This window comes from Thermobia domestica, chromosome 10 (genome assembly GCF_964235325.1).
Source record: "Thermobia domestica chromosome 10, izTheDome1.hap1.1, whole genome shotgun sequence".
In the NCBI taxonomy this organism is placed as follows: Eukaryota; Metazoa; Arthropoda; class Insecta; order Zygentoma; family Lepismatidae; genus Thermobia; species Thermobia domestica.
This window is the reverse complement of record NC_137463.1, coordinates 63,065,696-63,082,882: the sequence shown is the minus strand read 5'-3', so window position 1 is coordinate 63,082,882 and position 17,187 is coordinate 63,065,696. Positions and strand designations below refer to the sequence as shown.

General features: G+C 33.4%; 1 long non-coding RNA gene across 7 annotated transcripts in view; it reads left to right on the top strand.

Moving 5' to 3' along the window:
• Nucleotides 1-17,187, top strand: part of LOC145661996 (uncharacterized) — a 190,124-nt gene that overhangs the window by 48,199 nt on the left and 124,738 nt on the right. Inside the window, exon 2 of one of the 7 annotated variants that reach the window (XR_014126936.1) lies at nt 9,904-10,093. The exons of the other annotated variants lie outside the window; for them this stretch is intronic. This is a non-coding gene — a long non-coding RNA (uncharacterized LOC145661996). Of the gene's footprint in view, nt 1-9,903; nt 10,094-17,187 lie in introns of those variants that run through there. 7 annotated transcript variants of the gene reach the window in all.

Here is a 17,187-nt window from a genome sequence, read left to right as displayed (position 1 = left end):
TACGAGGAAACAAACAGTGAAGGTATATTATCAATCAAGTGAATTAAAGTAGTTTTTAAAAGTTTAAGTAAGTTTTAATTGATTTGATTTTTCAGTGTAATTGTATTTTTTCGATTAGTGAGAATATCATAATGACAGTTCGAGACTATAAACTCAAATGCGCGCAAGAATCAAGGAATTTTTCTTCTTCTTTTTCTTTTTTATTGGAATGGATATATGCGAGGGCCATTTACCTTGTTTAATTATGCACGATATATTTTAATATTTAATATATATAAAATTATTTGTATATTAATTAGTAAGTAATGTCTCACCCATTTATCTGACGCCTTTATTTAATATAAGTATAGCGCAATATATATATAATTTTACTATGTTTGCGATATGTAAATATATGTAAATTGCAATTAAAGAATTATCCCAATATATATATATATATATATATATATATATATATATATATATATATATACTAATATTTTAAGACTAAGTTTCAGTTAGTTAGATCGAATATTACTCTCGCGTCCCACTTTGATAGTAGACCTTGTAGAGAGGCTACTTTTTTTGAAGATTTCCGTTTGTTCCTTGCTTTTCCAGTAATTATCCATTGCTGTAGAAGTTTCTAGAACCGTTGCTCAGTTAAGTTTTTTCTTCATTTTTTCTATCCCTGGCAAAACATATGAAAAGGCGAATTTTTTAATGGCTTTTGCTGTTTCAGCTAGGGAGGCCTATAGGGTAGAGGTCTATACTAGTGGCTGTTCAGTCCGAAGGGAATTAGCATGTAAGCGTTTTTTTCGGGAGTTGCATTTTAGTTTAGTTACTGGATGTCCACAGGAGAAGTAAGTCGTTGGCTTCCAGTTCCGGTAGAGAAACTGGTCACTGGTCACTGGTCATAACATAGGTGAATTCCCGAGATAATAGTAGAAATTAAAAAAATAAGTAGGATTTTTAAGCTCTACGTCCGAATAATGGGTTGAATGAATAGCTTAATAGTTAGAGAAATTGGAAAGTAATTTGCTCTTTGGGTGATCCTAGGGAGAGAGTGAACCCAGAACACTTATGTTTTGAAATTTCCAGGTGCTGGAGGTTTTCCCATGACATTTTTGAATCCAGGTTGAGATTTGGGTTCGATCGCCGTACAGACAGGCGGTACTGAAGCCTGGCTGGTGTTTCTATTTTCACACTGCAACTTTCGTGTACGAAAGTATTAGAGTATGGGTTTTATCTTTCTAACCTATATTCTTAAATGATACTCCTAATATAATAGCTGAGCCATGAGTGACGACTGCTACTTATAATTCCCTAAATCTTCCTAACCTTTAAAATTTTAGTTAGTTTCCTACCTGAATTTCTCTGCATGTTGAGAGTCCAAACCAGGTGTAGGACATACTGTTACTGTAATAAAGTTTAACAGTCTTTGAAAGCAAGGAATATAGACCTGGAGTAGAGAGAGTACTACTTTCCGTATTACCGCAGTTCCCTACAGAAATTTTAGAGAAGTTTTATTGTTTAAGTACAGAGATATTGAAATTAAAGTCTTTCGTTGGTTTCTTTGGGAAGCCGAGCAAGATATTAAAGTTCTTTCACAAACGCAAAGTAACGTGCCTTGAATCAAAAATTCCTAATCACTCACCTTATCTAAATTAGAGGAATTTTAGTTATAATAAACTATTTCTCCATCACAAATTCTAGAAATTTCATATTAACTCAATCGTATTTAAAACCTGTTAGACGACAGAGAAAAGATTATTTGTTTTCTTGAGGAATTTATTTATTTTTTTGTAAGTTTGGAATGGAAGATGCATTTGTTTGAGTGGTAATAAAGAATTTCGATTAGATTTATAATTTCATATAGATATAAAGAGTTCCCAAACGGAGAGAAAGATAAATTCCAAATTAATTTTGTATTTTTTAATTTGTTTTTACTTTTTTAATAACAGACTAAAATTTTAAAAAGGAGTTAGATTACATAAGTGTGAACTAAATGTTTAATATCGTAATGATTACTGTTAAGTACTCCAATTTAAGTCTGAGGTTTTGATGTTAGATTTTCCCGACAAATATATTACAAACCCTATATATGATATTGTTAGTCAGACTAAGTATTTAAAATAATAAGCTATTTTTTCGAAGAATAGTAACAAATGTCTTTACAATTTAACCTGTAATTTGGGATCATATTTCTGTAAGATTCTCAAACATAAATTAATGCAAAATTATTTTATGAGACAACTACACTTCAAAATGAATTTGAACTATTATTCTCATAATTATGATCACTGTATTAATTACTGAAGTTTAGAGAGCTCTTAGTATAAAAACAAAAGTGGGCATAGTAAAGAAGTTGAATTTAAGACATTTCGTTGATACTAAATTTGAATATTCCCCAAAAGTAATAAATATGATATTTTCAGTTTATGTTCACGAGGAATAAGAATTTGTAAGAACACTAATTGATTATTCAAACGGAAAGAATTTATTTAATTTAACATTATTAGACAAGTATATTTTAATGTTTCTTCTTTGAAATCATAATTCTAGGAACCATCTAGTTAATGTAATATAATCATGTATTTTCATCCGTCATTTAGATCGTGTGTTTGTTTTAGATAAGACGAAATTAGAAAGCTAAAATACATTAAATCGTAATTAATTTCTCTGTTTAATTTATTTTAATTGTTAGTATTTTTGATTCATATGTTATTAATCACATTATATGTTACTGATTGGATTATTACAACCACATCGTACGAAGTCTCCTATTCCTAACTGAAAGACTTACAGCGCTAGAACCAAAAATGTAATGAAATATTTAAGTTTATCTACCCAATTTACAGCTTTAAGCTAAATGTGCCGAATGATTAAATCAAGTGAATGAAAAAGTGGTCAAATGGAAAACTGGAAGAAAAGTAGAGCATCTTGAGATAACCTTTGGATACATGTTTAACACGGAAAACTTACTGGGTCGGGGATCACACCCCAGAAGTCCACTCATCATAACACAGTGCTGTACCACTGAGTATCCATGCATCGTAGCAACGCTAAAATAAAAAGAATATATTATTGTTATGGTTGTGACAGTGTAGTGCGTCAGGTGTTTTTGTTCAAATTATGCAACGTTGTTAAGTACATAACTGCTATGGTCGTATATTGGAGACGGTATTCGAAACATAAATTTTAAATATTCTGTTGAATGTTATCATATCGATTTCCTATGCACATTCGCAAAATGACTAACTTAGTGTTTTGGTCCAGCTCGTTCTCATCTGACCTAAAATACTGTAGGGAAAAAACAATTCTAGAGATTACTCCTTAAATCTTTCAAAACCTTGAACATTTTAGTACTATTTTAACATTTCGTTAATAGCATTTTTCAAGTTCAACTTACTCAGTTAGTCTTACCTCTGAACCCTATAGAATATGTGTGAGAATCTCATCTACTAAAATTCATGGAATTAATTTCCTTGATAGATAGCTAATATTGTTTACATAAGTTAAAATTCATGTTTTCCTTTATACATAACAATACTTGCCTTCGTAGAAGTAGGACCCAACACTTCTATTAAGTTTTACAGAGTGAAAGAACTTCCAGTAACACTAAAAACAAAATATTATCACAAAATGTAAATTTTACATGTTTATTATATTTTGTTTTCTTTCCTTTTTTTAAAAAAAATCACATTATCACTTGACTTCGTGCTTTTGTTCATATTTCCTTTTCCAAGTATGGCTCCATGAATAAAATCTGTACGCACACAAAATACATAGTGTAGAAGTTTATGAAGCACGAGGAAGAGTGCGTGCATAATAATGTTCTAGCAGGTCAAAAAATTCAATTTGAACACGTTTGGTTCTTTTGGAAGTATCACCAATATTCACATATAGTTTCACGTTACAAACTTCATGTAACTTGGCCAAACCAATGCGGTTTCCTTTGTTTCGTTGATTGTTGGCTAAAGACATTAGTTTTCCACATGCACTTGCAAAGTGATATCCGTGTCTTGCTGAACATATAATTCCTAAAAAATATATTCTTTTAAAGGTTGTTAATTTTTGTCAATTTTCACTGTGATGTTTATATTTGGTTTAACATCACAAATGCACCTTTTAATAACGCTATACTGAAACACATTCTTGATGACCCTCCGACACAGCAAAGCAACAGAGTACACTTATGTGTCCGTAGGTGACTAGCGAGTAGATGACAAAATTGTGGATAATTTCACACATAAATATAGACTGATATTGGAAAATCATACGAAAGTCTGGAATATTTACGCTTGAGGTAATTTGCTAAAAAATCAGCAGCGAGGATTTAAAAAATATGGCCAGTATATTATATTCTTCTATTTTAATTAAAGTATAAGCATTGTAAAATTCTAGTAATTCAAGTCATACAATGTTCTTAACTATCATAAATAACGAGGTAACTCGTTGAGTCTTTCTCCAAAAATAAAATAATATTTTAGCAAAATATACTCACAACGTCTTTATTGAATTAGACATAAGATTTAAGGGTCATAAGAGCAAATAAGAGAACATGATTCATAGAAAATATACGTTTGAAGATTCAGCAAAAAATACATCCATCTGTATAAATGTGATTCATTGTTTGCATTAAATACAGTATTGTACTTTCAGAGCAGTCCAAATCTTTAATTTGTATAAACCCGTGTTACATATTTACCATTCTCTTCTAATTGCTTAAGATAATTCACACTGTGTGAGAGAATTTTATCTTGTGAGATTTTTCACAGTTTTCAACTACGATTCAGAAAGTATAAATACACCACCTTTGAATTCCAGATGTATGGATCATCACCGCATTATTATCCTTATTCAGTACTTTACAGCTATTATAACATACTAAAACTCATTAATCAACAGCAGATTGGAAACAACATTGGTAAACAAGAAATAGAAATAAAGTGGCCGTATTACTATTGAAACAGAGCATGTACTCACGTCATACAGCGAAAATTGTAATTATCTGTACCACGTAATAGATAGTAATAAAGATATTGTAATTGCTTAACGGTTAAACGTTCCTCTTAATTAAACCTTATGAAACTCCTTTCAACGAAATTAAGAACTTTAAATTTGATTATAATCGGGATTTAAGAATTTACTTCCTAGCGAAGATCCTTATAGATATGGTTAAATTTAGTTTGCTTTATAAAACAGCGCCCCACGTCGTCTTCTCGTCTTAAAGTAGCATTGAGGGTCTTGGTAATATTTCTTCATAATTTGGTGTTACTATATTCCGGAAAGATAAACCCATCTTGCTAAGGTGTGTCACCGACTTAAAAAAATGTAATAAATATATGTCATCATAATCTGAACAGTTCAATATCAATGAGAAGAGTACCGATTCAGACTTAGAGTCATCTCAGAAGCAGGTTTCATAAAGTAACACATCAAATCAAACAACAAAGTCACCCAGGATTTAGTTGACAATAGATCAAAGAAGAATTCAGCAAAACGGAAAAAGAAATAAACAAGAAAATGCAAATTATGTATTAGGTTTATTAAGATTAGGATCGCTGGAATCCAAACAGTTACTTTCGGAGGTAAATGAATGCTATAGTGTATCCATCCCTTGAGGGAAACCTATATATAGTTGGCATTGAAGCCGTTGTAATCGTAGTTCTTAAATTAACATATGAAAAGAAATTTAAAGAACATAAATTAGAAACGATACCATATACCATTGTTACGGATGATAATAGGAAATTTCCAATTGTCGGGCAAAGTTCTGGTGAGTTCAAGGGTAGACTTTAAAGACTTACCAATTATTGAGACTAACACAAACGGAACTGACAATATTGTAGGACTGACTGGACTTACCTGATATACCCAGAAAGAAGAGAAGAATTCAAAGTCTCTTTCTACAATCCAACGACTGCACGCAAAATGTTATATATTCCAAGACGATTTGCAACGAAGGAAGTCTAGAAGAAACAAATGAGAAAAGAAAAGAAACTGTTCGAAGAAATAGGAGAAGAACAAAAGATGAGATGCAGGGCATCGATGAATAAGTTTGGAGAATGTGGGAGAATATTAAAGGAAAGAGAAAACGAAGAAAAGGTGAACGAAGTAAAAGCTTGGAAAATGTGGATGGATAGTAATCCAAGAAGAGAGAAAAGTGGAAAGAAAGACGTGAACGATTCGTTGAGGAAATGGTTGAGCTGAAAACAAGTTGCAAATATTGTTGGAAGTAAACTTTAAGGATATGGGTAACTAGACATAGAGTCCGTACCATATCATAAGCAAGTAGGAAAACGTGGCTATGCAGTGTTAATTTGCGTAGAGATTATCCAATTTGAATCTTTCTACATTACGTTCTGTAGATTGTCAGTATTGTTTCATTAATACATCCAATAAATCAACTTATTTTAGATCTGCTAGATTGTCCTTATTGTTTCACTGATAAATCTAATAAATCAGCTTCTTTTAAATATGTTACCTTGTTTGGTGATACCAGTTGTCAAGTTGTTGTATAAACTTCCAAATCTATTACCGAGATTAAGACGCATACTCTTTTTATCTAGAATATCATTTTACATAGTACAATAGTTTTCAAACCTTTATATAAGCTACATATCACCGTGTCCTTTAACGTAGGGTTAAAAAAAATGTTGTCTTCCTCATGCGTGTGATTCAGCCATTCTTTCACTTTCAGCGAAATTTCAAAGTCACCACTGTGAAACTATAAACAATAATATGACATTTTCGCTCCACAGAATCAAAATACATACCAACGCCTTCCTCTTTCCTTATCATATTGTTCGGAATCACTGTCCATTTACCCATATACTTGAAGTTTGTTTCGCAACATATATGTTGCTGTTATGAGGGGTTATATAACTTGTGAGACATACAAGGAAACACAACATTATGCAGTACTGTGATTAGCTAATACCTGATTCATTTTTATATTCATTCATAAAACCTATACTTGTAGACGATCTTATAATTCATTAGATTTCTTTGCACATTCATATCTTTAAATTTTAGACACAAAAGTGCCACGATAAAAAATCTCTCTTCACTTTGTGATCTATGTTGCTGACCCACAATCAAGATAGCGAAGCAATATAACAATCACGTAGCAATATGTTGACTTCAACACACATTGTTTGATACACTACTATCGACACATCTTCAGTTCAAAGTTCGACATCTATATATAGGTGGCTGAAACGTCAGTACGTCCAAAGGTTGAGTTAACTTTATTAAAAGTTTCTTACTGCTTAATAGTTTCTCCATGTAAAGATTGAGTAACACAATAAAAGTTTTAAAACTTGGTTTTGTTGACAAGGTCTTATTTCGTAATGACGATTACTTCAAGTAAGGTGAAAGAAGTTGTTGTCGACGTCGCATTATTTCCTTCTAAGAAACAGAGGGTCAATACTGAAATTGAGTATCTTCCGAGTATTGTTAACCGTAACTAAATATTTTGAAATAATGACCCAACTTTCGGAAAATAGGGTAACATGCATTTTATATGTACCATTTACTTCGTTTGTGAAATAATTTTGTGTTTGATTTTACATATGAAATTTGAACGAACATACTGACGAGAATAAGTTTGACAAAAATAAATTATTTCAAATTTATTTTATTAGACAGCCATATTTTAAAATGAATGAAAGTAACAATTCAAACTACTGTGATCAGTGTATTAGTTACTGAAATTAAGAGAGCTTTTAGCATACGATCAAAAGTTATCATAGCAAACAAATTGCAATTAACCAATTAGTGCGTGGAGTTTCCTAGAGGTAATATTTGCGTACAAGTTGTTATTTTGGGGTATGTTTAGAGCACTTTAAAGAGCTGTAGCGAAGTCTGCCTCAAAGTTTATTGTAGTGGGCGGCAAGCGCCAAAGAAAGTATCGCATACACGGGTAATACTTGACTAATAGGTCTATATTTTACCAACGTTTTTATAATAAATAATAGTTTAGTCTTCATGTAACATTAACACTTGGCTACTGTTGTTAACGGTTTTAGTTATTGACACCGAATTCACATTTCTTTAACAGTCATGTACTTGAAACGTTAGTGATATTTCAATAACAATGGCCGGCTTTGAAGAATTTGCCCTGAAAAATCAAACTGCAAGTTTTTCGACAATAATAACACCCTCTCATGACTGTTAGAAGATCAAGAACTAAGGTTTTGTTCTCAAAACTTCTGGATATGAGGTTATAATGATTTAAAACGTAATTAACACATTCGATTTTTCGAATCAAATGCACTAATTGGTTAAGAAAATTCGTTTATACTAAATTAGTGTGGACGTCGTACACCATAATGCCTAAGTATAATAAAGATAATATTTTCAGTTTCTGTTAACGAAAAATATTCAATTTAATGAAATATGTTTATTAGGTAAAGAAAATTAGAGATGTTTAAAATATACTTGTTTAATTAAAAAAAGATTTTTATTTGAATAATAATAATAGTTATCTATTTAATTATATAAGTAAATTTTAAAGATCTTCGACCTTTCTTTATATAATAATTTCAGCAATTGTCTGCTTAGTGTAAAATGATTTGTTAATTTTATCCAACATTTGGATTGTTTGTTTTCTTTTTTATACAAAATGAAACTAGAGAAACCTTGAATACTTCTTAATCGTACTAAGAATTGGCACGCTTAATTTATTTTAAATTTTAGTAGGTGTATTGGAATTCAATTGCTGCTTTTAATTACAATTTATGTTATTGATTAGAGTAATCAGTTCCAATAATTCTTAGTTTCTTTTCCGACGTTTAAAAAGGTATCATAAACGATACTTTCAGTTATTGTTTCATTTCATTACCTACTATTTAAGGAATAGTCTATTTAGTCACTCCGTATCATTAGTAAGTCTCTAGTTACACAGTCTCTTTATGACATTGAATGACTTACGAAATACAAAATACGGCAAGAGAATCAGACGTAGGTCAGACCAACCAACTTTATCTACTTCACAGGTCAGAAAAGTCATTGTACCTTTGTACTGCAGCGCGAGGAAAATACTTTCAAGACATCATAACAACACATTACGGTCGGGAAATCGTGCCACGCATTGAAGTTCTTTTAACACTAAAATCAATGTAGATTATATCCAAATCAACGTCATAAAATTTCTGTGTTTAATATTGCAACTTTCACCTTAACATAAATACAAGTGTACTTACTAACATTGCACTAATATCCTAGGTGTTGTAAAAAAGAATAGCCAGAGAGAGAAAAATTTAGTCAGCTTACTTTCGTAAATGCCTATTATTAGTATGGTCTCTCACAAGAATCATTCCAGTGCCTTACATTATTTTAAATAAGTTGCCGAAGAGGTAGAATGAAATATTTCAGAAACTGGACTGTCTGGTGGCCTTCACACTGACACAATCAGTAATATAAAGAGATATTTATTAACTAAGTTGTACACAATCATCATGCTCTTGCCGAATACTTTTTTCTGTATTCAATGTACATACATATGTTCTGTGAAATGGGAAAATAATCGCTCAGAACATTAATAGCACATCGACAGAATGGTGAAGACCTAATAAAATTAACTCAATATCACTAATTTAATGATTATCTAACTGAATATACGTTCCTCTTACTATTTAGGTAAACCATATTGAACTTTTGTGAACGTAGCTCACTTTTATTGTGACTAATATTAGAAGTACCCGTAGTAATAAGAATAGTACTCAATAAAATATAATATTTAATATCAATAGTAAATAATAATATTAAACCTAGTATCGATTCTCAAAACAAAACATATTCTACTTCACTTATTTCTGAAATCATTATTTAACACTTGTTAGTCATGAGAAGTAAATCCTAGCTTTTTTCCACATTTGCGATAGAGAAAGCATAACTCACACCATCTTTCAATTTCAGATGTATGGTTCATCCCCGCAATATTTTCCTTATCTTATAAGTAGCAGGGGTGGTGGCATAAAAGCAGAGAATACGCAACACCAGAAGGGATCAAACACGGGTGAACAGAAAATAAATATTCAACCCCGTTACTATTAAAACAGAATTTTATTCACGTCATATAGGTTGCACTATACTTATCTGTACGACGTAATGGCTAGTAATAAAGATATTGAAGTAGTGTGATATTTTAAAATTTATTTTAATAAGACCTTAAGAAACTCCTTTCAACGAAATTAGCACTTACTATTTGAATACAACGAACACTTAAAAAGAAACTTCTTAGCGAAAATCGTTATACATAAGATTGAATTTAACATGTTATAAGGAACACCACGTCATGTCATCCTCTCGCCTTAAAGTAACCTTTTGTATCTTGGTAATATTTCCTTTATAAGTTGATATCAATATATTTTATAATGTATAACAATTTTGCTAAAGTGTGTCACCAACAAAAAAGTGTAATAAATATTTGTCATCAGAATCTCAGCAGTTATATGTCAATGAAAATAGTAGCGATCCAGATACTGGGTCATCTGCGAAAACAATTTTCGTAAAGGAACACACCAAATCAAGCAACAATGTAACACAGCATCTGGTTGACAATAGTTCAAAGAGAAATTCAACAAACGGAAGAAAGGAATACACGATGAAAATGTAAATTAGACGTTAGGTTTATTAAGATTAAATTCACTGACATACAAAAACTTATTTTCGGCCATAAGTAAAAGCTGTAGGGTATCCATTCCTTCTGGGAAAGGAAATTTAAGTTGGACACTGGAGTCGCTGTTATTGTTGTTCCTAAATAAACATATATCAAGATATTTATGAAAAATAAATTAGAAGCAAGCCCATATACCATTATTACGGCTGATAAAAGGATGATTCCGTTTATGGGGCAAAGTTCGGGTGAGTTCAAGGGTAGGTTTTAAAGAGTCAGCAATTATTGCGACTAATGCAGATGGAATTAACAATATTGTAGGACTTATTTGATTAACCTGAATTATCTCGAATGGAGAGAAGAATTCAAAAATTCATTCCAAAATCTAACGATTGTATACAAAATTATATCGATGCCAATTCGATTTGAAATGAAGTAGGTCTAGAAAAAACAAAATGAGAAAAAGAGAATAGACTGGGCGAACAAATATGGAGAGAACAAGAGATGTGATTCAGGACAGCGATGATGTTTCGTCATGTGAGTGGATAATAAACCATGGGGAAAGAAAATGAAGAAAAGGTGAACGAGGAAAAATTTTGAAAATGTGAGTAGATAATAAACCACGAAAAGAGAAAAGTGGGAAGAAAGTGGTGGACGATGATGATAAGTGGAGGATATGGTTAATCTGAAAGCAATGGGGGCAAATATTATTGGGAAATACATTTCAAGGATATGGGTAATTGGACAATGATAAGGAAGTAGGAAAGAGTCACTATACAGTGTTATTCTGTGCAGCGATTATTAAATTTGAAAATTTCTACAGCATAATTTGTACATTATTAGTATTGTTGAGTAATACGTCTATTAAGTTAGCATGTTTTAGATCTGCTGCCTTCCTTGATGACACCAGTTGTGTGATTGCTGTATATACTGTCTGACGTATTACCGAGATTAAAACACATACTCTCTTTTATCTAGAATATAATTTCCAATGCAATATTTTGAAATATTTTCAAATGAAATTCTATCACCGTTCTCTGGATTATAGGGTTCAAACAATTGTTTGCCGTTTGTGTAGGAATCGGCCATTCATTTATTTTTAACGAAATTTTCTCATCACCACTGTTAGATATTTAAACAAAGTCACACACACATGTATCACCAACTTGCGATAATTAAATACCGACTTAAATTTATTAAAAAAACTACAGAATATTACTTAAAATACGTAATCTATTACGTAACTACCAACAATAATACGTCTTATTCGCTACACATAATAAAAGTACATAGAAACGTCTTCGTACTTCCTTATCATATAGAGCGGACCCACTGTTCACTTACCCATATACTTGAAGTTTATTTGTCAGCATATTAGTACAAGAAAAATTGTTTGGTTCTGAAAAAAATATATTCCCAACATGAAATTTTGGTCAGGGGTCACATTTGGTATTGGATTTAAGAATCTAATGAGTCCATAAAAATTCGAGGAGGGGAAGTCGTTTTAATTGGGGGAGGGGAACTCGTGAAAAAATGAAAAAAAATATTCCCAACATGGAAGTTTGGTCAAGGGTCACCTTTGGTATTGGATTTAAGAATCTAATGAGTCCATAAACATTCAAGGGGATTCGTTTTTGGGGGGAAATTCGTTATTTGGTAAAGCGGGAACTCGAGGAATAGTAAAAACTTAAAATGTATGTCATATAGGGTGTCTGCTAATAGGTTTTGAGGTACGCTGAATCGATTAAAGCTAGTATCAAATTGATAAAACAAGTTGTTTTTAATATAAAAATGATATTTCTACTGAAATAATATGAACGGACAAGTAAGGGAAATGTATATAATAAGTAATTAGAAAAAGTGAAAATGTGCTACAATTAGACTCTGATGAATTAATTTGTATGAAGCATATTATATCATAGGTAACAATAGTATTAACATAGTAAATAATGCTCATCGTCATCATCAACAATAGCTTCATCAACTCCACACACAAGTTCGACCTCATCTTTCATATTGGTAGTTGCAGTATCCTCTTAAGTTTCCATGTTGAGACATGCTCCTCCTTCGCAGACTTTACATAGCGGTGAACACTTGACACCACTTTTCAAGCAAGTACACTGCGAAGTCGAGCAAGTTCCTTTGCAAGAGCAAAATACAAATTTGAGTACAGCTTCTGGAGCAGGCTCGAGTGTGGTCCTGGTGGCTTGCAAATTTTCATTTTTTTGTCGAGTCCAACCCCAGTTTTCCGGATTCAACTTATTTTCCATCCAAAGTCGTACTTGATAGTATGTACGATAGGAATGTTGTGCTGCACTTGAGGACGTTGGTGGAAGTGATTCTAGCTTTGCTGTAATTTTCCTTAAAGACTTCTGGAACATAATATATTTAAAAGCATCCAGTGTGTGTGCTCTATCATTAGAACCATACAGGCACAGAAAAATAGTTTCTCCAGCGTTCATGACCTCCTCTTGCGTTGAATGCCTTTTATTAAATATATGGATACTGGTTTTTAAACGGTTGTCTGTCTCAAGCAACTTTAGGATCTGCGCCTTGCCTTTATCATAAATAGCGCTGGTGGTATCACTGCCGCTGAACGCGTGACCCAGGAGAATATAGTCTCTCATACCGACATGTTGCTCTTGGAGGCTTGGAGAAGAATGTAATTTCCGTTTGCGTCCCCGAATCTTTGGCTTAAGCACATAAGTTTCCTGATCGACTGGAGCAAGAGCTGTTGTTATGACTAGAATATATGTATCTTGAGTGAAAATGGCATAGAAGGTACTTCAATGGAAGTCTGCACGATTAGTCTGTCAGCATCTCCAGTCGACTGTCGAACTTCAATCCCACTGCTTTGGAAAGCTTTTGTCAGTAATTTTCCTCATTAGAGAAGAACCTTATCTGGTTTCCAAACACAGGCAAGTGCTCTTCGACATTAACACGGGGACAGGACAATTTGTACCTGCGCGCATGTTAATCTGATTTTGTGCTGTTTGGATCATTGTATCCATCAAACACTACTACAACATGTTTTAGTGCCTGACTGACATTTTGAGAATTTGTGATTGATGGCGTGACGAAGTTCTTTTGAACATAATTAACGTAGGAGCTGCACAAGTCCTTGTATGTTTGATTTTTCTCTTTGGTGTACCACTTCAGTGCATATAGCAAGTGGCCGCTATCAATGACGTACCTTGCCACATTTTGCAACAAAATATCCTCACTGTCTGGTTCACAACTTACAAACTCATCGTACAAAGCAGAGTTTACATTTTCCGTATGCCTGAGCTCACAAATAGCGATAAGGGATAAGGAGCTATTTCATACTTGAAGAAAGTTGACAGATCTTCGTCTCTTTTGAGGAGCATTCGTTGATACAAAATTAATGGATCAACATTGATGACTCGATCATGCACTTTTAGCGACGAGTGAACTGCTGTTAGGGGCCTGATATTATCACATCTCCTTAACTTTACGTCCTGGAGTTGCTGTCCTAGTAGTTCCTTCATCCTTCGAGTTCCAACTTCTTTTGATAAATGGCAATTGATCAAATCATTCCCTGTCACGCCAGTCCCAAGGGATACAAGAACGGAAGTAGAATTTGAAAAAGGATCATGAAACTCTAACCATGAATACAATTTGTGTACATCTAATTCGTCTCTTTGTACGCGAATTTCTCGAGCATCAACATGCTGCTCAGACGTACAAAAGCTAACTCCAGATAAATCTTCCAGTGCATTAACAATATCAGAAAAAGCTGGTTTCGTCACAACATATGCATTTAACACGTTATCTGTGTTACCTCTTCTAATTAATCCTCCCATCACTTTGAACCCCCGATTGGCAGTTTGCTCTACCACCATGTCTGGAATGTTGCTGAACAGTATTTGTTCGTGCGTCTGATGGTAGAATAACCTGCAGCAAATTTACGGTATTAATCTGGGTTCATTTTTGTAGGTAACGTGGATATAAGCTGCAAGTATATACAGCATGCTTTTGCATAGTGTATATGTCCACTTGCGATGAAATAAGGTACCATCAACTTTCCTGTGTACAAGTGGAGTTCCCAGTTCCCTGTTCTTTCCGCTTCGATAAACCGCTTTACTAAAGTAACCATTTTAAAGTATTGCAACCAAAGCTTTGCGTGGGTCCCCGATCTTCTATTTCTGTGATATGTTTTTTCAGTTGTTCACATACACTTTTTACTCACATGTCCTCCTCAATGCGGGTTTTGGTTGTCGGTAGGTCTTTTAAATCCTTAAGTAAATATTTCATTTGTATCTCTTCTTCAGGAGAAACAGTTACGTCTTGTAGTATGTGTTTTCCAAGAGCTGTACACAGCAACATGTGAGCACGGATAGCACGTGCGTAAGCATGCATACTGAGTATGTGCTTAACCGTGTTCTCAGCGTACACAATACTTAGTAACTCTTGTAACCCACTATCTGCCATGATAAATCCAATCGTGCCCTCACAAAGAACATAAGATGATGTAACCCACCCAGTCTTACTACAACTCTGTTTAATGGAGAATCAGGAGGCGCTGAGAGCACAATGTCTACTGCTTTCATAAACAGAGGTAAATTAAAAGTGACAAAAACGGTTTTCAGATATATTTTGTTTCCCTCTTCGATCGCCATCATAAGAGCCGTATAAACAGTATCAGGGTCAAATGGTGGAGCCATGATGAACGACAACTGTATTATTTTGGAAACATCACTATATTCAATTGATGTCACTTTTTCCAAAAAGCCCTGCTAGCCAGGTGTCCCATGTTTGTTCCACATTTTACCAAACATCCATAAAACATCTACAGGTGTTGGGAAATCATCATACTTATTAATCTCAGGCATTAATTTATCTAGATCTGCAAAAGTGAATTTACTCAGTGCAACTCCATTTGTGATTGGGCATTTCATGACTGCAACTAGACCTTTCTTTCCAGCTATACAAGAGTGTGTTAATTTTTTTGCTTGGTTATTTGATCGAAAGAGTGTTGAACATCTTTTGTTGGGGTGACGCACATAATACCAGCCATATTGTGAAATGTACCAGAACCATCTATGGTATTCACATTTACGTCAAAGTTATCGAAAACAAATTGAGCGAATGTGCCAGGATCAACTGTCAGAGATGGAGCTTGGATAATAGTTGATTCCAGTACCTTTAAATCATGGTAACTTGCACAGACACACAAGTTTGGGAGCACTTGAATGAGTAACCTACATCCAACTTTTCGATGTATGAAAGATGCTATACCAAGCAGAACAGGAGACAAAAACAAGTTTGGTTTCACAAGTGAAATCAAGCAGTGGCTTAAAACAGCAGTTTTTTCGGTGATTCTGACTTACGTGATCTTTTTTGTGGGTAACAGTGTCAAAAAAAGCTTGTAGTTGCTTTGGAACATTCTCAAATATATCTTTTACGTAATTACGTGTGTTGCTGCATGATCTTTGTTCATATATTGTGTTCTCAATATATTTTCTAGCTATTTCCCCTGCCTTCATCATGATTCTCATTTCTTCATCCTCCTGGTTTTTCTTTCTCTCTTCATACCAGCGATCACTTATGATTTGTTCACCTGTATTAAGGAAACATACAACTGTTCGTTTTCTTTCATCGCTCGTTATTACTATTTCATCCCCATAGCGCTCACGCAACTTCATCTTTATTGTTGGTATGCTGATCGAGCAATCTGAAGCTACTTCGCTCAGTTCATTCATTGAGAATTGGCAATCATCACTTTCTTCAAGAAATGAGTATATAACCTGCATACCTTGGGTGATTTCATCACTTTGAGGACGTCCTGGCGTTGATGTAGAAGCACCTATATTTTGGAAGTTTTTCCAACAACTATAGTGATATTTCGGTTGCACGACCTCAATCTTCACTGTGCAGATTCTTCTATAAACTTCCCGTCTCCATTTGTCTCTCCGTTTAAGAGCAATTGTTTCCACTGATTTCTTGAAACTATCAGATCTAGCAACACGAATTTTTCTGTTCACATTTTTCTTACTTAGATCAGCAGCAACTTTCTCACAGCAGAAAAAACAGACACCAACAAAATCAAAACTACCTGTTGATCTTAACCGTTTCTGTGGTGAGTAGGCAAGTTCATCTTCCGTTTCTCCTGACTCTCTTTTAGTCTTATGGGCATAAAATGACTTTGTATACTTCTTCCTGCAGGATCGATGGACTACTATCCTGCTATCTTCCTTTACCAACTTGTACTTCCCATCTGCTCTTTCTTTGCTACACTTTAGTTCGCAAGTTATTAGATTTTTGCCCAGCTTCTTCGGTATCCAAAAGCTTCCTTTACGGTGTGGATTCATCATCCAGCTCATACATACCCTGAAAGTAAAAAAGAAAACAACGCATTTAGTAGTCAATGCAGTGGTTATTTATATTGCATACTTTATTAAATATCGATTCGTGATTTTCAAAAACTCTAGCAAACAAAAAAATAACATATAATGTATTAACGCCTTCCGTAAATAAAGTTACTAATGCTGTATTAAACTATTCTTTAATAATCTCAGAAAGAAATTCAAATTAAGAACCAAGTCATGCTGATGACATCATTA